Raw genomic sequence first — 23,542 nt, forward strand, 5'->3', positions numbered from 1 at the left:
CAGCCACACATCATGTAATTAGATGCTGGTACTCTAGAAAGAATAATTCTGGAGTTCAGACACACTAATTATGTTTAGACTGTTTTGTGGAAATGATTCTGCAGGTGGAGTTGAGGCCCAGTTTCCCAGTTTGCATGCTGCCTGACTGATGGAGTCAAGGTGTGTGCCCACATTTGCATTTTAGATTGGAACAGTCTGATGTCAAACCCCCATCTGCCCTACCAGATGTGTACTTTTGTTCACATCATAGGGTGATCTCTAAACATGAACCAAATTATTTTCTGATCAAAACCCAAGCCACCAGTTACATTCAAGACTCCTAACGGGCATCCACCCCATGGGACACAGACTGCATCTAGCCCAAAACCAAAATCCCCTGTAACATCCATATTATGCACGCTAGGTCCTCCGCATAATTCATGTACAGATCAACTCTTACTGCACCACCTGTTAATGCTGGCATAGCCTTCAGGATCAAGTCTGGTGTGACAGAATTGTTACTCTTGGAAAGACATCTCCACTGCACCTGTGCTTTTCAGTACATTCAAAGGCATCTTCATTAGCTATATGGCCCAGCCATCTCTAGACATAGCATCTGCCTTGTCAGCAGAATCAGACAAACAGGTAATCTGGCGTTTTTCAAAGAAGGACTCCTACATTATCTGACTTACAGGCAGATCACATTTGCAGACAACAGTCTTAGGTTAAAAGCCTAAAAGGGCAATGTGGGTATGTGGAGCGGTCTTGGGAGTTTTGCAGGTTTCTGCAAGACCTGTCAACTCAGATAAATTTAAAAATAACTAATTAATCCCCTTCCTCTGGGAAAAGCACCTTGGTGCAGGGAAAAAACCCAACCACACCCAACATCCAAGCCCTCCTCCAATTCTCTTCTCAGAAGCCTCTTTCTCATTGCCCGCGTGGCAGTTCTGCTATTTCATAAATCGTATGTTCAGGATACTTTCCTACATAATGAGTCTTCCTGCTCCAAAAGCCAGTATGAACAGCTAAGCAGAAATATCACCTTTCCTGTGCTACCAAATTACATAACTGAGGTGTCCAGGCAGCTAGGGATTGCTTTTTCTTAATACCTGCAACAGTTAAACATTAGTATACTGGATCACTCTTCTGAATGTGCTGTGCTACAATTAATTAATTTAGGTTGTAACTTTTAGTTTTTAAATTATTCCCTTTTTTCCAAGAGCACATGCATTTTTTTAAGTTAGTAGGTAAAGCATTCTTTTCTATACTGTCCTACATTTCTACAGTACCATTGCTTAAGTAACAATGCCATTAGGCTATGACATCAATTTCAACCTCAATCACAGCACACTGAAATCCAAGCTGACAAAGCAGACAAAGGCTAGAGAGGGAGATGCAGCCTTTGGGCCAGGTACTGTGGGAAAACGAGGCAGTGTGCTAAAATGACAAATCAGTGTATTTACAATTTTACTTGAATAAAGGAACAGAGAATTATTCTGCAACAATCCATGTGGAGGAAAAAACAGCAAGTTATCTATTGCTGTGATAGGACATATTTTAATTTATTTACTTATAACTGCAGGACTCAACACTAATGCCGTTTACATACAGTTCTCCCATTTCCCCTCCTAGGATTATTACAGTGCTTTAAAGGAGTACTTTTCCACAATAATTTCATTTTATATTTGGTAATGTCTGCTAAACAGGGTAAAATCTTCTCCACAAATAAACCTGAATCAATTTAACAAAAGTTAATTTACTATTCTGTTTAGTTATGCAAGTTTTAATAAATATATTACTAGTGGTTTATAGCAGTACTCAGTAGTGACTTTCTAAAAAAATAAACGTAAGTATCTATAAGGCTGCAGAAGTTTTTTTCTGTTCTTTTAAAGAATGTAAGTTAAATTACTTTTAATGGTCACTTAAACATAACCTAGTTTATCTTTTCCTTCTGTAGAAGTACAAAAGAATGCTTCTGGAAATGGAGCTGTCCCTATGACTCATCATCATTTAAAAAGATTTCTGTCTTCACAGCCTCTGGACTGTGAAGTACAGAAACAATGTGATTTTTATGTTGTTGTTTGGACTCCATATAGTGCTGACCTTACAACTACTTTATGGATAATTAAATAAAACAGATCAGACCCATCAGCAAGTAACTGGAAAACTACCGAGAAGAAAAGCACCTTAACTATCAGTACACGCACCCAGCTAAGTGCTAAGGATTGTAAATAAAACTGCTTAAGGGCAGTGAATTTACTCAAGCTCCTAATAAAGAATCACAGAGAAACAATACTAAAAATACCAGACTTCAAATCCTGGTTAGTTCAGATTTAAAAGTATATGCATTTTTTGATAAATGTAAGTATAAATATTAATATTTATACTTAGAAATACTTCAAAAAGATGGTATCTCACAGAATGACAGAATGGTCAGGGTTGGAAGGGACCTCTGGAGATCATCCAGTCCAACCCCGTGCTAAAGGAGGGTCATCTAAAGCAGCTTGCACAGAATCATGCCCCTGCAGGTTTTGAGTATCTCCAGAGGAGACATTAAAAAAGATATTCCAGTTGTATTTGGTTTGCATGGCAAGGTTTTAGTAGCAGGGGGCTACAAGGGTGGCTTCTGTGACAAGCTGCTAAATCTTCCCCCATGTCCAATGGAGCCAACACCAGACGGCTCCAAGACGGACCTGCCGCTGGCCAAGGCTGAGCCCATCAGTTAACAATGGTGGTGCCTCTGGGATAGCATCTTTAAGGGGGAAAAGAATCAGTGCAACAAAACTGCAGGTGGGAGAGAGGAGTGAGACTCTGTGGGCGGAACAGCCCTGCAGCCCCCCAGGCCAGCGCCGCAGGAGGGGCAGGGGGGGCTCCAGGGGCTGCAGCAGAGATTCCCCCCAGCCCATGGTGAAGCCCACGGTGGGGCAGGCTGTGCCCCTCAGCCCATGGAGGCACACCGTGGGGCAGGTACCCACCTGCAGCACGTGGAGGCACACGGTGGGGCAGTGGGATGCCCCAAGGAGGCTGTGACCCCACAGGGGACCCACACTAGCACAGTCTGCTCCTGAGGGACTGCACCCCACGGAAGGGACCCACACTGGAACAGTTTGTGAAGAATTGCATGTGGGAAGGACCCACATCAGAGAAGTCTGTGGAGAACTGTCTCCCGTGGGAGGGACCCCACGCTGGAGCAGGGGAATAGTGTGAGAGGGAAGCAGCAGCAGAGACAGCGTGTGATGAACTGCCCACAGCCCCCACTGCCCATCCCCCTGTGCTGCTCAGAGGGAGGAGGGTGAGAATTTGGGAATAAAGTTGAGCAAGGTGTTTTAAGATTTGGTTTTATTTCTCATTATCCTACTCTGATTTGATTGGTAAGTTGAGTCAGTTTTGCTCACGACAGTAATTGCCAAGTGATCTCCCTGTCCTCATCTCAATCCATGAGCTTTTTGTTATATTTTCTCCCGTCTGTCCAGCTGATGAAGGGGGTGATGGAGCAGCTTTGGTGGGCACCTGACATCCAGCTAGGGTCAGCCCACCACACTGGTTTAGATACACACCTCTCCTCTGGCAGGTAAAGGAGCACTGATGACAATTCAGACAAATCATGTACATTTGCTCTTCTGTAAACCTTACTTGCTTCCCTCCTCCTCACCTTTTAAACAGAACAAGCTTCATTACTTGAATTCACTTTTCTACAAGTTTTTTGTATTCAGTGAATGCCCAAATGTGTGAAAATCGTCATCAAATCTAGATGAAGTTGCTTGTAGTAGTATGCCAGGTATACTCACAGGCCAGTATCAACTGACATAGAAAGCCAACAAAACGTTTTGAAATTTACTGGATTTTTAAAAAATAAGCACAACTGTTTAAAGAGATTTCCAACAAAAGCTGTACTATCAAACAATTTTTAGTAAGACACTGCTCATACCTGTTTCTCCTTTATATCTAATAACTATAATTGGGCCTTTGAAGAGACATTCCCGTCATCTACATATATATACACACACACATAGACTTCACTGTGTGTTTCTTTCAGTGTTGTTAACAAACCCCAAACTGAGTTACCCTGTAACTCAGGTGTTCTAGGTTATGACTACCTTGATTATCAATATATTTACAACATTTGAGTATAAAAACAGGTTTAACTGCACCAATATAGAAAGTGTTTACCATTTCAGACAGTAACTGAACATCTATCTTAGCACCATACAGGATGGGAATACTGCATGCTGAATGGCTGATAACTTATTTCTAACCAAATCAGCAGTATTTTAAAATGAGAATATTTCTGACAGCATTTGCACTCATTTTTTTAACCCAATATACTGAAAGCTTGAATTGCAAAAATCACTTTCAGTTTAGATTGAAGTTCAACCCAGTGTTGGATGCTGTTTCACTTATTATTTGTTCAAAAGGGCAGAAAAATGTTAACATACACTAAGAGCACACCCATCACTTAAATTCAACAAAAACATTAAATGTCAAAACAATGCAGGAGAACAGACATTCAGAATACCATTTTCTGTGCATTTATAGATATCATAAACTTAAGTTCAAGGTCTTACATGACCCTTCGTAACTTGACAGGGCCTTAACACTATCACACATGGTACAATGGTCACAGGGGCAACGTAAGCGCCATGGAAGAGACTCTTTCTCCTACAAATTTTGGCAAATTACACTGCTACTTAAACAAGCTTGGTGGGTGCCCTTCTAATGACCTGAAGTGCCAAGCAATCACTCTGGTTGCTGAACCCTATAACCAGGTCCAAATGGTAACAGTAATGACAGCACTGCTGACCGAGGTGAAACAGTGGAGCAGCTCCACTTTTAACCTTGTATTAAGAGGAAAGCATTTGTTATGTGAAATGATGTTGTTCATTTTCATTTCAATTTCAATGTAATTTTCTAAAATAAATAAATAAATAAATAAATAAATAAAATTTCAATTGTCACCCCATGCTCAGGAGCTGTGTCGTCTGCTGTAACCACATACTAAAGTCAGTAATAAGTCCTTAGTGCAAGCCCTCTTCCAGATCAACTAACATTATCTGATTTTATGCTCAGAAGGAATGCTGTCTGAAGTAATGGCAGTAACTGTACGTATCACCAGCTCAATTCCACCTAAATTCTTAAAAAAAAATAATCATGCTAACCATGATCACCATTTCCCCGTGAGAGATTTCTGAAGTTCAGGCACTTACACATTGGAAAGGGATGTATTGAAATTTAATGGAAACCAAGCATATACTGGAAAGAAAATACTGGATGAATTCACACAGCACAAGTTCCAGAGACTCAGAATTTAGCATGTATTCCAGAAATATTTATACAGGCAAGGAATGTTACTGACAAACCAATGCCTTTTCTTCCTACTTGTTCACCAAACAACGCATTTGTTGAAAAATATTGGAAAATAATATACTCATGAGTAGAAACTAAAATCTTTACAAATTTAACCTCAAAATAGGCACTGCCAATGTCAATGAAAGACTACTAGGCAGCAAAAAGATAGTAGCTAGTACTCTGCCAACTTGCCCCTAAAGAATTAATTCTCTAGATGAACAGCCTTTGTAAGACTACACACAGCTCACTTCACTCTCTAACTAGACTAGCTAGCTACTATCATGTACAGTAAGACTGTTCATACAGGCAGATAAATAAAGTGAATATGAAGACTTCGGGAAAAAATAGAAAGCTAGTATGGCTACTCAAAGAACAAAACAAGGTGTCACCAGATTCTGTTTCCATCACACCTGTTTCGCAGAATGGGATGAATATAAAGCTAAATTAGGCTTTCACTGAGAGCAGGGGTATGTATATGCATACCTGCTGTGCAAATGCCCATACAGCCAACTATTTGGAAGAGACTTTCAAAATGTCAGATCCTATGCTACTATTCTTATTTTCAAAGTTCTCCTTTATTAAATAGGTACAATGTAAAATTTCTACAGCTAGCTGATTCATTATGGTGCACAAAAAAGTAAGCATAAATGTATGTTATTTCAGAACACAACACATAATTCGGTTATACTGAAAGCAAAATACACATTATTATTGAATCAAAATATTTTGGCAGGTTGTATTGAGTGTAATTGGATTTTGAGCACTCTGTCCAGGACAGTGCTATGTGAGATCTATATCTCAATTCTCATTGAATTCTCTCCTACTAGCTCAGCTGCCTGCAGACAGTGTTTCTGACAGCGACTGCAGTTGTGGAATTTTCATGATGTATGCAATTCACTCATACTAAGACCACAGCTCATTCAAGGAGACATGGTTTGGTTAAGAAATCCAGCTGACAGAAGAAAATGCAGTTTTAGTTTAGGTTTAGTATCATAAAATAATATTTTAAATAAAATATATTTTCTGGAAAAAGTTCTTTTTTTTCCCTTCAGATTGCATTTCTGTCAATAAATAACCTTCAAGAGAAATAGCCGACACTCTACAGATCATTGTATGTATGATAATCTGTCTTTACAGACTTCATTTGCAACGGTAAATTAGAAAATAGCACTCATTTATACAGGAATGTATGTCCATCCTTACTGTGAGCATTAGGCATGCTAACTTTGGAATGTTTTCTTGTAGGAGAAGTAAAACTGTATAGGGTATACAAACTAGCTGACAAAATCAGGGTGGCGTTGTCTAACTTTAAGCTGGCACTTTCTTAATGTTTCAATGTGCAAACTCCAATAAAATGCATTAAGTTTTTCTCCTCTTTAGTTGGAAAAATAAACACCAAAAAAAAAGAGTAAAAATAAACTCTAGTGTGTAATTACTACTTTTTTGTAGTTTATTTCAATCACAAGATTTGTTAGTGCTATAAGCAAAGAACAGGGGATTAAGTTACACTGCAATATCCCCACCATTGAAAACTAATATAAACAAGAATTGCACAGAAATTTCTTTTAATTTATGCTTTTGATTCATTGATTCCCTCCCACAGCTTCCTTCTCAACAGCAGGAAACTTATCACCCAAACTCCTCACTCATTTGCTACTGCACCTTGAGCTGTTCTTCAAAACACTTCTAATTCCTACTACATTTCCCTTTATTGTCTGCTGTAATTTATGTTCCTGCTTAAAGCTCCCCTAAAGCTGGGCCACAACAAAATTCCGTGAGCTACCAAAGGAATCAAGACAAAGCCCCTACTGTGTGCCAGACAGAGCATGTATCAAAACAACCTTTAAAATAATGGAAGTTTAGAAAAGAAAAACGAGCTCTGTTAAGTCAGCAGAGCACACAGTACCATACAAATAACTCCTCAGAGCCAGGAGTACAAAGTATAAAAGAAAACCCTTAACTTTGGCCACATCAGCCAGAATGCTGAAAAATCAGTCAGACAAAATGAAGTGGACTCATTAGAGTTGGCTGGAAGATGCATGGAAACAATGCCAGGACAAGGGCAAATTCAACATTGGCACCACTTTCAGATGTACACTACTTGCATGGCAATGAGCAAACGAAGAGCACACTAGAAGGTTCTCATCAGTTGGTGACACACAGGCCAAGGAGGGAAAGTTTATATTCCGCTGTTAATAGTAGTACCAAGCAAAATAATTTTCTTTCACTACCATCTGTACCCAGGTAAGCAGATTCTTCTCCAAAAAGCTGTAATCCAAGTATGCACAGGTAGAACGAGGATAATGCAAAAAAACCCAAATGCCAGAACTGAAGGATACAGTAAAAAAAGTTATGTGCCCACAGCCACATAGCAGTATGGTATTCACATCAGAGGATGATCATGATGGTTTGCAACTGCCTCATAAATTGTAGAGTAAACTATGGGATTGTGTCGACAACTTCAATTACTCAAATTCTCCAGACCTTTAGAGAGTATCTAACAACTCCAGTTTCCTAAAACAAAAACCCACCACCAAAACCTATCACTTCTTAATGTGACAAAGTTATTCTAGTGTTACCTCCCAAAGAACTTTTGAAGTCAAACTACCACACATTTTAGTCCCAACTGACATAGGTACAAATTTTCATCAAAAATGCTTTCCTGAAATTATTTGCTAAAGTGTTCTCCAGAAACAATAAAGCTAAAACACTGGGGACCATGCTGCTTTTCAGGTGGCCAGAACTTTGAGGAGGTCTAAGCAGATCCACCACATCAACACTCTCTGCTGAGCTCTCAAAGACAGCTGAAAAGCTTTTGAACAAACCAAAAAGGAAACCGACCAACCAGGATAATTAGCTAACCTTTAAAAAGTATTAACCATGCCACTGAAAAAAAAAAAAGATACTTGGAGACACTTCAGTTGTTACTCTTGAGTCTCAGTACAACTCCACCACTGCCTACTGTACCCTTGCAGGGCAGATATGAACTGCAGAGTGCTACCAGGTCCAAGAAAGGGCTCCATCACCGGCTGGGCAGAGGTCTCCATTTCCTACTCTGCCATGGGCTCTTTGGATTTCTTCTTCAGCCATGGGCTCCCAGGCTGCTGCGGTCACCTTCCCTCCTTCACCCATCTCCAAGTCCATGTCCGCTCTGTGTTCCCCTTGCCCTCAAAAGGCCCCTCTCCCTTCCAGAGCTTTTAAGCGTTGAGAAGGGAGGGCAATTCCTCCATGTCCTCTTCCTCCTTCTTAAGGGAGCATAACCCAGCTGGGGGAAAAACCCAACAGAATCAAGAGCAAACACTATTTCTCACACTGAGGCAGATTAAACACCTATCCACACCAACACAACTTCAACAGCAGAAACCCAGTGAGGATACCTGGACAAAAGAAAATCTACTGTTCATTTCTCTTGCATGCCCTCTCCCAAGCTTCCAGGTGGCCTTGACATGCAGACTTCCTGAAACCATGTCTCCCATGGTACCACCTCCTGATCAATTCCTCTGGCATCCAAATGCTCCCATGGGAAAGACTTATGATGAGAAAAGAGCCTTGTTTTGTTTTCCATTTTCTAATCGGATAATGTTATTTGACGTCCATTAGATTTGTTACTGAGGGAAACTAATCACTCCCTGTTTATTTTTCTCATGCTTTTTACTGATCTTTTAGAGCTCAACAATCTTCTGCCAACCCCGTCCCTCTCTGTCTCTGCCCTTTCCAACTGAAAAGTCCCATTCTAACCAATCATGCCACTGAAGGAAGCTTCTCATATCACTGTTTTTTTTTTCTTCACCTACACTAATTCTACTACATGCTTCCCGAGGAGGTTCATCAGAACAGGATATATTACTCAGCTTCTGCATGCAACCTGTGTCCATCCTGATAATTACAGCTTTTTTCATCTCCCTATGTATGCCCAGTAATTCCCAACATCAGATTGACTTTCTCTTTCTCTTTCCAGTTAACTTAGGAATATGTTGAGAAAAACACAGGTCACAGCAGAAATCTCACTAAGACGCTAGTGGTAAAATAAAAACCCACGCCCCTAACTATTCCTTCTGCTTTTTATTTTCTACCTTTAAGTTGGATAGTAATCGAAGAACCTTCCTGAATCAACTTAGGTTCTCCAGAACATTATCTGTGTTGATGAGGGACATTACTAACCTCATTTTAGAAATCCAGGCAGACTTATCAGTGTCTATATTGCTTACCTCCTACTCAATGATTCCTTCAGAGAACTCACAGCTGTGAACAGCCACCGTTCTCTCTAAGAAAGAAATGTTAACTCCTTGCTTACTTGTAGTCTGTTCTTTATTGTGGTTTCTGACATGGCCGTTAAACTCAAGCTTACAGGTCTGTAGATCAGCAGTTTTCCCTAAACTTCCTTCTTAAAAAGTGGCATCATGTCTGCCACCTTCATAACTTGCATGATGAGGCCATTTTAAGCACGGAATAAAGATCTTTATCTTTGTCTGACAATCACAAAGGACATAAACATGAAAAACATCTTGCAGGAAAATTACATACGTACACACAAATTTGGTAAGCAGTGCAGATGTCTGTCTGGTGGAAGAGAAAAAAAAAGATTACTGAACTTCAATTTGAGTTCTATAGTTTGACAACGTATCATTACATTTCACAGATGACACGTAAGGGAAAGGAAGATACCCAAGAAACCAAGTGGAAACACACTGGTGAAGAATTTCAGGGCCTAGGGCATATCTAACTAACGGAAGACCTCTCTTCAGCAGCAAGGTTGATAGTGTGGATTATGCAGAAGAGAAGCTTTGACAAAGAAGTCATACTTGCTGAATTGTTGCCAGGAGGGAACCTACCATAGACGAACTTCAGGGTCCATGAATAAACAAGAAATAAGAAATTACCAGCTGACAAACTGATGAGGACTTTTGACAGAAGGGAAATAATTCACATGACTACAGTTCTAAAAGTATCCAGATCTCACAATCACTCCAGTAAATGATTCCTCCTCTTAGGCTGTAGCTTGCCCTTTCTTTAAAGCAAAAGGGGTCATACCCCAGTCTTCCCAACTGCTGAAGAGGAAAGGGTGGCACAGGTTATACCTTACAGTTGACAGGTCAGCAATGTCATACTCAAGTTGCTTTCGAACACTTGGGTGACCGACATTTCACTGTATCTGTTTTCTTCCCTTTGTTCTAGAAGTTTTATTGTTGACTCTTAAATTTGAGATAGCATCACTAAGATGTTCTTTGCATAGCAGGGGAATCCCTAAGCTCCATATGAGCAATTACTGTGGAGATACCAAAACATTGGATTTGGTTCATGAAGCAACTACAATCCACTATGTTATATATGACTTGACTTCCTAGCAAAAATAATAACACACCAGATAACTCAGATAATTCTGAAACCAGGTTTCCAGTGACATTTCCAGTTCTGGAAATGATGCTAATACTTTAATGTGTGACAGGATGCACAAAGAAATGCCTATCATACTAAATTCAAGATCCAAATATAAACTTCAAGTTATACTGCAGTTTGCTTACTATGTGTAGCCTATTCAGTAATAGTAATTCCAGATCAAATCTATCTATTTTAACACAAGCATTTCTCTTCTCTGTATGGAATATTTTGTTTTGACGAGACAATATAATTTTTCATTATTTTTTTCATTATGACTTGGTGAAACATTTCATTGTGTGTGATGCCAACTAAAAACCTTTTCTCCGAAGGTGAAAGGAAAAATGGGAAAGGCAAGATAAAGCTAAAAACACTCTTCCTTTGGAAAGAGATGGGGAAGTCCTGTTATTTGACACAGTAAGTATTCCCAGCAAAATGTGTAACTTCTGGTACCTTAGAACAAAACCTGTTGTTAGATTTCTGGAGATGGGATTGCAAGCACGGGTATCCATTAAATGTATTTATCTACCACCTTCTCGAGGAACCTTATATACAGATAGATACATACTACATACGTATATAGCACAACAAAGTTGTTAAGCTGTATGTATCAGAGGTCTCTGCCAACATAGGCTTCAAATTCCAATTTGCAAGCACATGGCTTACTGTGATACACTGAACTAAAAATTCTTGTGCCAGTTACAAAAATACCTCCCAGCACCTTCCGTGCTTTACAACGGGATCATTAAACACTGATGATCAGAGGCAGCTGATCAGAATGAGATAGGTTTTCAAGGTAAAATATCAAGAAATGGTGGCTAAGCAGATTATATGACCATAAAATGGGGTTTGGTGAGTTAAAAGAAAACTTGGATCACCTGCTTACCTAATCAAGTAGACATCTGATAAGAATAGTCATACATTCCAAAAGACAGAATCCCTCAGCAGCCATTTTAAAGCAAACCTTTAAAATTTAGGCAAGGAGGATAAAGGGTACTGACAGTAACTGAAATCTTACATTGCCACACATGTAAACTTCTAAAAAACCTGATGTGATTCAGCCATTGGTATGATGTAAAGGATCAGCACTATTTACTATGTATGGGTTTTTTTTTTTTTGTTTTGCTCTTATGGCTTATAGATCACAAAATGCTACTGCCATACAAGGCTGACAAGAGTTCATGCCCAAAAAGTGTAACAAAGCATCAAAACATTGCATGCCAGTTAGTTCCTGGAACATCCGATCTTCTACTTTTATACACATCCCAACAAACTCCAAGCTGGAAGCAGTATATTTTTCAGATTTCCTCTTACTAATGAAACAACCAAGTAACTGTTAAGTTTGCAAACTTGCTTTTCAGTCTGCTATTCCTCATAAAGATTTGTATATTCATCCCTTTCAATAGCCATAAAAAGATACTATGGGAAGTTATATTTGCAGATAAAATGCAACTTAATCATATTTAATTATAAAATCACACTCCATTCAATTAAGATAAAAGCTTTCTCATATTCTCACAAATCCAGCATGACAAACAAGATAAAAACCAGGCACTATGGCATCTTCTTTAGTACACTTTTTACCTTTTATTCTGCTAACTTGAGTAATAACCAACCTCATGAAGTGTGCACGACACTGTAATATATCTGGGATATTATATTCTACAGGTTTAACATTTCATTTGCAACCACATTAAATTACAAACATATTAAAAATCAAAATCCTCAAAATATCTTAGTACTTGCTTTTTTTAGTCAAAATCCATTCCAATCCAACATAAAACCATCACAAGATTTATTTATTACCCTGTTGTCTAATTTGTTGAAGAAACCCAAACACCATCTATGTCAAAATATACCACCCTTTGGACTTGCACCAGACACAACAGTAACTAGCTCTCCAGGACCCTCTTTTAAACCTGAATTCCTTGTAACAAACCAACCAACCACCAAATACACCCACAGAAGATTATTAAAACTAAAACCTTTATATGAGGTTTTTATATAATATGCCCAAACCCCACCCTCCACAAAACAAAAAAAATGTAAACATCTCCATGAATTAAGCAGCTCATGATTTTCTGAGAACAAGAGTTTAACCATTGCCTTGTTTCTTGACAGTGTATATTTAGCTGGTTACAAAAACTCAGAATAATTTAAGAAACTTAAGTTCCTCTGAGTCTTCCTATTTTACTATTGATACATGTGGACAAAATACAGAGGATATTAAATAACCCAGAAAATCATACATAGAAAGTAATTTTAAGTATACTATATAAAGATGAAAGAGAGAACATTTTGTCCAAATAAAGATGAAAGAGAATGTTCTGCCCACAGAGGATCACATATAAAGATGGCTTTCTCACACAAGGTAACACCCATTACTCACTGTAAAATCCAAAAAACTCAAGAGAACAAGTGTGGATATCAAGCATGACATTATTCTTTCGCTACATGAGGACCTGAAGTTAAGTTACATATACCTATTTCCCCCAAAATTTTATATGGGGAAAAATGCCGATATGAGTTAGCTATGACAACAACAAAAAAAGCCATCCTTAACAGAAAAATACTTGTCTTTTACAAGAACCAGGCAGGAGAGTCTGACAAAGCTTCCTAAATTCACATGCACAATGCAGTATAGCTGATGTTGGATTGCTTTTTGTCTCTTCATGAATTTTACCAGTTTTTAATTTAATAAAGCCATGTTTACTTTTTCTAAATTTGCCCATAGTGTGTGTTTGATACAGTTACTGTTACATTCTACATCTAGATACTGAAATCATTTTTCTTCATGGGCCAACATCATTATTTCATTGACCAAACAGCATATTTTTTGATTTTAGAGAGAAAATTTTATCATACTGAACTTGTGTATTTCATCTGACAGTAAGCCAACAGTAACAACTGAATTTCCCAAGTTAGCCATGAGGGATTTCTTTTGTTTGAACAGTTAATCCCTAGGACAACACAAATTAAAAAATAAAGTGGACTTTGTTTTACTAATCATTTTGGCACCCCCATTATCCCATTTATCTTTGTTTACCTATCATGTTGTTTTCTGGTCAGCAAATGGAGAGTTTTCACTCTTAAATATGCAATTTCACTTTAAACACAAAGCACTCAGACACTGCTCTTATATAGGTCAGTAGTAGTTTATGATAAATACATGTGCAAGATGAGCCCATGTTAAGCTTTTAATTCCAGTACGATTACCTTACATTTCTGAAATGGAACGATTATAAAAGACGAGGCACACGTACACAACATTTTAACACTACTACTGCCAAAATCAATTTCTTTAATGATACAATACTGTCTTTAAAAATCCCCTTCTAAAATACTGCCTTTCACAACTGATTAAAGAATGTAAGGCAAAAGAGAAGACACAAGCAAACAGTCAAAAAAATTACTGGGAGATGCTTCTGCATCAGCCCACAGATCAAAACCCATGGTGCAAGTAACAGTTATGTTTGCCACAGAACCACACCTTGTTTTCCCCACTGCCACTCCCCTTCCCCCACTAACATGTGGGATTTTACTTGGTAGGAGGGGCTGCTAAGGCTCTGTCACACTTATGTGCTCCCAAAGGATCATTTTTTCCAAAATATTTGCAGTTTTAACTGTGTATATATGGTAGTGGGCTTTCAACCTCCACTGTTCTAGTTCTTATTACTTTTCTTGTAATTATCCCTAATTATGGCACTGGAACCATCCAAATCATGCAGTTTCTGTCAATGGAAAAAACCCACCACATACTTTCTCCAAAAGCTTGCAAAACTAAAATTATCTCTGACTAAAGAGAATCCTGCAGTGATCCCCATCAAGCTTCACTCACAGACTCCAAATCAGTACCATTCCCATACCATCCTTCAGGTTAAGAGTCAAGTCAAAGCTTTCAACCCTTTTCAAACACATCTGAAACAAAGGCAGAAAAGAAACTGTTTCTTGGTTCAGGTGCAGAAGCAAGCACTCCTTAGGACTACAGCTGATTAGGATTTATGGAGAGAACATGGAAAAAAAGATTTTATGTATCAAATTAATCTGAACAACCTCCTCCCCATCTATCCCCTACAATGAAAATAAATATATCCAGTTTGATACTTGAGTTGGAGGTTTTCTAGCATGAACTCCTTAGATCTAGAATGGCATTTTGGGAGAGAAAAAAATGCAACATCTACTCTGCATGTGTTCATAAGCACTCCTCTGTGGAGTGTGATAGAGCCACTTTCCATTTGTTGGTCTGCCAGGCTTGAAGTAAGGACAGAAAGCTGTTCCACATCACAAATTAATGCCCTAGAGACCAGCTTATACAGCTGGTCTGTCTCTAGGTCAGTGGAAATTTAATTATCTGCACAAAAGCTTAAAAAAACCCCCACAAACTGTATGAGGACAAAGGGGGGGAAAAAAAGACATTTTCGCTCTTCCTTTTTCAAACAATGAGGAAGATCACTCTCCTGTTCTTCCCTCTCTTACTTTTGACTGCAATGACAGGGGAGTTACAATTTTGTTATAACATTAAGAAAAACACTATAAATGACAGAACTAGCTTTCAGATACATAACTGAGCAAACACTGATTTTTCCCCACAGCTGCTAATGCCAACCACTGTTTTGAGTAGTTGGTGTAAAGGACTATAATTTCATTTCAATTCAGGCAGGAGAACAGTTTTCATTTTAGAGTGCGGTGCAAGTATCATAAATATCTGAAAAAATTGTGCTTCTTTCAAGTGTTGTAACTAGGGGCAGTGCTTCAGAACACAAGAAAATTTTCTTACAGTAAATATACAGGTCACAATTTACATGCTGGAGGAAAAGAAAGTTAAGTTCAAAGTATTTTTAATTGCCACCTTCATCAAATTACCGTATTAAAAAAATAAAGATCAGTTATAAAGGAACAGTAAGTCCATGATATGAAGATGAGGAAGCGAGGAGATGGACATACAAATGTTGTTTAATATTTAGAACATGCCTGCCCTGTACAGGGGTATATGCAGAGATACCAACCAATTCTGAGCCGTATTAACTGAGGTACCAAAAGCAGCCTGGTTTTGCTGGCTGTTAGCAAAAGGCAGCAGGATTTGTCAGGTTAGGAAGAGCACTACATTAATGCAGCTATAACACTTGTGAAATTCCGCCTCGTTTAGTGTCATGGATCACATGGATGCAGCTGTGTATGTATCTTCCTACTGGTCAAAATCCATCTAAATTCCAGCTGAGCCTAGTATTCCTCTTGGATAGGTGGCTCTGGAGTCCTGCACCTAGCCAACAGACACCAGATGGACAGATCTCATGGAAATTACTAAGCGTGAATCTAGGCTTTGGGAGAGGCTGGAGAACTTGTGGTCTTATTTTAAGATGAGCTTTTATTTCTCGGATGTTTAATTGCAGTAACCCCCAAAATTTTTAAACTTACCTTAACACACTAAAAATCTCCAGTGTCTCCCATGTTTTCAAGAGCTGAACAATACTTGCTTTGTTAAACTATGCCAGCAGACTGGACTTCCTCCTGGTAAGTACAGCTGTGCTAGAATTGTAGTGCCTACCCTGACACACCAGAGAGGAAGCTGTGAAAACTGGAAGCTGTTTCTAGATATATTTCAAAACTTTTTTTGTTTTCAAATTTTAAAAAAATAATTCTTCACTAAGCAGCTTTGGTAGTTTTCTTTACCCAGACTGGAAAAGGACTTCTGTAGGACTCTAAAAGCACACAAAACATGTAGAGCAACTACCAGCCTACAATGCAAAAGGCAGTAACAGAAATGCTGATGCGCAAAGACACAGAGCTTGCAATACCTTCATATTAGACGCCTCAGTTTCCAGTTTTGTTAGGTGATTTGAGTTATCCTCTAGTTCTTGCCGAAGATTGGAGTTCTCCATCTTTAATGCCTCAACTTGCTTTAACAACTGATCATATGAAGCTGCAGCCATCCTGGGCTACCCTCAGCCCTTAAAAAAGTAAGAGAAAATATTAGATTTACACATTTTAGAAAAAAAACCCACAAAGTTATCTAACCATAGAACAAACTCCCTCCCATTTACCATTCAACTTTCTAAACATTCAATTTAAATCCATTAAACCAAACTATTAATACCTAGCACTAATGCTAGTTCAAAGACTTTTTTCAGAGGGCTTCCATTGGATACACATGATTAAATAAATGAAAGAAGTTCATTAACAACTGCATTAGGTATGAGGGGAAGGCAGAATACATGAAAGAAAACAGCATCATACAAAAACATCTTTAATATTTGCGTTTCAATTCTAACACAGAGAAACTACACAGATAATAACCACATTTAATCATTTTTGATAGACAACAAGCGCCATCAACCATATGTAAAAGATGCTGACTGCCTACTTATTTTATGAAATGAAAGATAGTCACAGATGTTCAAAATTCCTAGGCATAGCATACACTAAAGGATATGTTGTATGAAAGGCAAACAGTGAATACTGAGGAATTTTACCAGAAAAAAGCATCAAATGTAGTAGTAATTGAAACTTTTGTAAAAATACCCTCCAAGCCATAAAGATTAAAACAAATACACTTACAAAATTCCAACACAAGAACTGATCACATTGCACAGCAGAACAAAAAGATAGAAGGCTATTCTTGATACCAAGATACCCACTACTATTTTGGGTAATACGGTAACACAGACCTAGGACACCATCACAATTATTCAGTCATTACAAAGAAGAAAGAAACAAATACTCCAATTTAAATTATAAATTAAAATTGTTTCCCACTTTCCAAACAAAAAACCATTAAAGTTGTTGATCTAACAACATAGGTTAACCAAAATATGGCTAATCGTGTTTGAAGCTCTTCACAGTTAAAGCTGTGAATAAGTTCCTTATTCACCACCATTCAAGAGAATAAAAGGAAGCCTAGCACTTCATCTACGTACAAGTTACCCTTCCAACCTCGTTACAGGAATTTCCTAAGTATATGGCCTATAACTCAAAGGGGAAAAAATTTAAAAGCTTATGGGACAACATGCCTTTTCATTGTTGCTGCAGTACTTTGGAAAATATGAAACAATTAAAAGCTCTTATTTAGCATTTTCTGTGTATCCTCTCGCTAAGCCTTTGACTTTACTGCTCGTGTAACTCCCCACGAAATCAACTTCCCTCTTCCAGACAACCTTAATTGAATTACCCAGCCTACTAAAAAACAGGTAAAGTGATTAAAAAAGGTTTTTGTTTCCCAATACAGATTTTGAAAACTGTTCAATCTTTCTAAATGAAGACAGAAACAATAACACAATCTATAGAGCATTTGATATGACTTGTTTATTTCCTTTTCAAGAAGCAAGTCCTCATGCCCTAAGCACCTGTCATCTTCCAAGATGGGAGAAGAAAGAAGCCTGCCACTTAGGGAACTGTAATTTCCATGACACTACTAATAGGCTGAAGAAAAAAAACCCTAACAACTTTATTTTTCAAAATCTGGTCATGCTTTTCTGAAGACCTCATTTTTAGAGAAATGAAGGCAGTCTGAAACACCTACTCTGTTCTGTGAATTCTGTGCTTTTACCATCAGGCTGTTTCATGTAAAAGGTGGAGAGCTGTCAAGGAGAGTTGTAACAACAATTAACAAAAAAATAATTTCAGGCAGACTGCTTCTGTTCCATTTCATGTATGTTTTTATTAAGTAAGCATCAATTTCCATTCTTATTAACAAAACCAACAGCTGTAGTTCACTGTTCTGTTCAGAATCTACACTGCATGGACAATTCTGCACAAGCCCAAGGAAACACAGATAGAAATGGAAACATTTTCACATTAGTTGTCATAAATTAGTACTGTATTGTAATGTTGATTGAATATGTTGGTCTTGAATCAAGTACATCACACATGTATTTACCTGATTTACAGAAGTTGTTGTGTACTATGTATTTGACATGCATTTTGATTCCAGCTAGCATACTTTTTTCTCCCATTATTTTAATTCATTATTAGTGTGAAAGGACAAGTAATGATAAAATACCAAGTTTTTCCTTTTCCTGTCCACGCTAAGGAATTTTTACTTACAGATCTGGAATTTAGAACAATTATCCACATGAACAAGATATATACACACAACGAAGAAAATGAAGAAAACGGAACACGGGGAGAAGCTACAGCAGAAAACCAGGAACTGCATAGCTCTGAAATTTTAAATGCAAAATAAGCTTAAATGTGCTTATGTTAAATGAGTAAGGAGTGAGTTTCTGAAGGGGCGGTTTGGTTTGTCTTCTCCCACTCCTGATCTAAGTTCCTAAGCCTCCTTTGTGTATTTTATTTTCATAACACAGAAGCGGGACATCACCACTAAGAGACAGCAATCTTTCTGCCTATGACTAGGATTCATTTCCTGATTTATTCAAATGTCAAACTTTGTGGGTTTTCAGTAAAAAAAAAAAAGTTAGTTGATTACCACAAGCCAGGCAATCCAAAACACCTTATTTTTTTGTTAAATAGATGCCCAAATGAGCAATAAGTGACACTACCGCAAAAAGAAACCCACTCCTCCAGTTTGGCATGTGGCAGGAACCACGCTGCCTGACTGCAGCTCTGCTGGCTCCTGAGGCGCCTGCGCCAGCAGGAATCACAGCAATGCCTGGCAGCTGCCGTCTGCTACAGAACATTCACATCAGCACCTCAGGATAAGGCAAGAATTTTAAAGAGAACCTCCTGGAGGGTGCATACGTGGTATCTTTCAGGAGGATGGCAAGGTCTGGGCAAAGTGTCTTTGCAGTCACAGTACATCCACACTGAAAGCTGGACTGAAGGCAGTCATTTTCACAACAGTGACATGCCACCTAGGCATCTGCTTCCAGTGATGCCTGCCCCTGCACTGGCTGAGGCATCTGGGACTTCTTGGGGGCATGGCATGCAGATGTATACCTATCTCCCTGGCCCTCCGAGATACTTCTCTTTCTTCCTGCCTGTAAAGGAAGGACTACCATGTATTTGAGAATAGTTAACTACTTTTTAGAAATAATGGATCTCACCTACTTTAACCACACCAAGGCATTCAATACTGTGCCGTGTGTACAACCAGTCACAGTTATAACAGACATGAGCAGAAAAACTGTACATGGGTAAGGAGCAGTTCAAAGACAATGCAATGCTGGGCAGTGCTGAAAGCCAAATTGTTGGGCTGGAGGCAGGTTACTAGCAAGTTCCCCCAAAACCAGTCTGCAACAGGTATTTTTACATGTTTCATTACCGACCTTGGCACAAGGAGTTGCATCAAAACTTACTCCCATAAATTCAAGAGGGTTCACAAGGTCAGAGGACTACACGTAATACGCTAGTAATCTGATGAACTGAGAAATGAAGCAGGAGAAACAGGGCAGAATTAAATAACATAACAAGGTAAGGTCACTTATGCAGGAATCTCATCACCTGGAAGCAGTGGGGAGAAGCAACGCTAGCCTCTTGGCAGCCAGCCTGCAGGGCACCTGCGCACTGCCAACACAGGACTGGCACAAAGAAAGCAAACACAGTCCCTGGAGTTATCAAGTGATTTTACAGAGACACGGGTAAGAAAAGCAAATTTAATTTAAGTGGGTGCAGAGAAAGTCATTAAGTGATCGGGGACTAGAGGGTCTCTCACATGAGAAGAGACTTGACAAGCAAGCCTTTACTGTCTTGGCACAACAAAGGCTGGAACAACACAGCTATACTTCATTATTAGGGAGGGGGAAACACTCAACGCAGAAAAAAAATATTTATGTTAAAACATAACGCTGACACAGAACCAATGGGTATAAATTGGTTATTTATCAATGCAGCCTGGCAATGTCCATTAGAAGTTGTCAATTTAGCAACATCCTTGCCTAAATCACTGCACAGGAAGGAACTGGACTTAGCAGATCAGAAACCAAATCAATTCTATATTCCTAAATGTCAACATAAAACTGTACTTATTTTTGTATTTTCAAGATATTGGTATTTTTTTCTGCTGAAATAAGGATATGCCAAAGCATTTCACAGAAGACACCATTACTTAACTTTAAAATAGGGGAAATGGACATAGGTAACACATGACCACAAAGCACCTTAGCCTTTCTTACGCTAAGCACTGCAACACCTCTCAGGCGCTTAGTTTGCACAATCACAAGGCTCCTTTACACTGTTCCATGTATACTGAGATAACACCCTAAAAATTCAAATCTGCTTCTCTTCTGGAAACAGTTTTTTACCCATAGCCTCAAACTAGACACATAAGATCAGAGTTCAGGTCCCAAAACCAACCCTTGGATTTATGCTCCAAACTATCAGTACAAAAAAATTACTTAAAATTTCTTAAACACAGAATTGGTGGCATTAACAAAAATTGACTGTATTGCTGCACGCACTTCCTGCAATACACTTCTCAGTGATCAAAACACTTGCCTTGGGGGAAAAGTCAAACTCTGGACCCTCTTGGCCAGACAGGGTTCACAGCCACATATCACAGCATTCAGAAGACAAGTGACTAATCCAAAGGAAAGCAAGAAATAATTTACACATGGCCCACTAGCCTGAAGCTGTACCACTGCACGCACACACACACACACACACACTCAAGATTACTGGACCCAGAATCAGCTGAATCAGTAATTGCCTTCTCCCCCTTGCCCTAGAAAACTGCTACAATGCAGGGGAGAGAAGGGGAACGGAAAAGGAAGAACTCTGGCCTCCAATGCCCGTTTCATATTCTACCCAGACCAAGAGAAAACGCGCGATGCATGCAACACAGCCCACCTTTGCAAAGTTCACTATTATGCTTCAGTCAAATTCCCTTTTGCACTCTGAACGATGAAGAAACACAGTTAAAGGGAAGAGTGGAGACAGCTCTTTCTCTAGATTTACTCCAAGAAATAACCCTCTTTGAATACAGAAACTTTGAAACTTAATTCCCTCATTGTAAGAAGACCAAAAATCTAGGTCTCCTACTTCCCTGACCCACATTTCTCATCATTAAGAGGTTTCTTCTACATCTCCTATCAAAGTAAGGTGAAATTATGACAAGTAATTTCATGCTTTAATGAATCAGCACTTTGCATGAATATACACATCAAAGAATAATTTCAAGCTAGATATAACTCTTCTACACACTAAAATCAAAATTAATGAGAAGCCTAACAGTACCCAAACATACTGCTAAGATTTAGATATGCATTTTTCTACATTAAGGAAACTATACCAGTTAACAACTGCTTGGAAATCAGGAATTCAGATGCACTCTTATTAATCTCAAATCCCAAGAGATAGGAAAAAAAATGCAATATTCTCTGAAAATTTGCAATTTTTATTGATCATATCCTTTTTCTTTGGAACCAACAAATAGATATATTCAACATGCCTAGTTAAGAACCCCAACAATTTGTGATATATTAATTAAATCTCCTTATGAAAATATTTCAGACTTCCATTACTATTTTTTTCATCCATAAAAACTATCATTGTTAACAGAGAACCCTATCTTTATAAATCAAATTTTGTAAAACAATTAAGTCTTTTCACAAAAGAGGCTAAGAATAATCTAAGACATAATACTCTACCACGAATTTTTCTAATAGTAGAGACTGAGATCTCACACTGCCAGTATGTAAATGTAGGCAACATTTTTGGATAAATACAACCTATTTGTTTCAATTTTAGAAATCTTCAACAGAATAATTATTCTGTCACTCACCAGTAACTGCCTGAGGGTGATTTTTGGGTTTGGTTTGGGGGTTTTTTTGTTAGCAAGTAAGTTTTAAGGCTACTTTAGACATCAGAATCAGTGAAAAAAAAAGCAAAACTACTTTCTTCAATAAGGCCCAATCCAAAAAACCACTGATGTCAACCAAGGCTCCTGTTCACGTAACTGATTTTGGATTATGAACTTTGTTGAGTAGTAAATGAGATGTTCAACTCTAATACGCAAAAAGAATTCAGCATCCTACTATCACCACCAGTAAAGAGATGTGCTCCTGTGCTCTGTAATTGAAGATTTTTCAAACAACAGTTTATCTTCTTAATATAACAACTTGTAACCACTGTATCTAAAGTTCATGACTCTAGATTGTAATTCAGTAATGCTAGAAGGGGCATCCACTCTGATTTCTTTCTACATCCACAAATTTTACTCAACTCTTCAGTGCTGAGCCTAGTAACTTGTCCTTACGATTCTCTACTATTCTGTCATTCATCCCCATGTGACTAATGGACAACTGTTTCAAGGGCCTAACACACTGACTTCACCAAAAAAAACCCTCAACAAACCATAACGTCATGAGATTTTTCCAATTAGTTTCCCTTAAATACATTTTAAAACAGATTTTTTGGCAGCACTGGGCCTCGGGGTTCTGACTTGGAAGCAGTTAGTAGTTGTGCTGGGAGGACTGTACCAGTGCCTGCCCCCAGCTGTCTGCCTTACCCATCTCCACATGGTCCCCACCCAGGGAAGAAAGGAGGTCTCAGCTGCTCAAGCGGCAGCTGTCTAAAACCACTGCAGATTACTGCCTGACTAGCAAGGTAATCTGAAATAGGTGTTGGTTTAATTTACTATGCTGGCCATTAACCACAACAGTCCAGCAGCTGTTACACAGCTATTTCCAAAAGAGGGGCAAGGCTGACAGACAGGGGCAAAAAATCCAGCACAGCTGTTCTAAGGTAAGCCAGCTCCACTTACTAACTTGAGCCTTAAACAGATCATTTTCATAGTTACCTGTATCAATACACTCACAAGAAGAGTGAGGGGGTTTTTTGGCCATCCTTATTTTGAACCATGCCAATCTACATTAACTCAATTTCTCTGTTGACTGAATCCTGTAACAGATTTTCCATTATTTTGTTTGAAGCTCATCTTCAGGTT

General features: G+C 38.6%; 1 protein-coding gene across 2 annotated transcripts in view; it reads right to left on the minus strand.

Moving 5' to 3' along the window:
* The window catches only part of APC (APC regulator of WNT signaling pathway), a 67,035-nt gene extending 43,701 nt beyond the window's left edge, over positions 1 to 23,334 (minus strand). For both annotated transcript variants that reach the window (XM_037372963.1, XM_037372962.1), the window contains exons 1-3: positions 23,329 to 23,334; positions 9,265 to 9,269; positions 3,537 to 3,543 (exon numbers count right to left, since the gene is read on the minus strand). The gene's annotated coding sequence lies outside the window, so the exon portion shown is untranslated. The remainder of the gene's footprint in view (positions 1 to 3,536; positions 3,544 to 9,264; positions 9,270 to 23,328) is intronic.
* Between the last annotated feature and the right edge of the window lie 208 nt (positions 23,335 to 23,542).

Source organism: Falco rusticolus, chromosome Z (genome assembly GCF_015220075.1).
Source record: "Falco rusticolus isolate bFalRus1 chromosome Z, bFalRus1.pri, whole genome shotgun sequence".
Taxonomy (NCBI): Eukaryota; Metazoa; Chordata; class Aves; order Falconiformes; family Falconidae; genus Falco; species Falco rusticolus.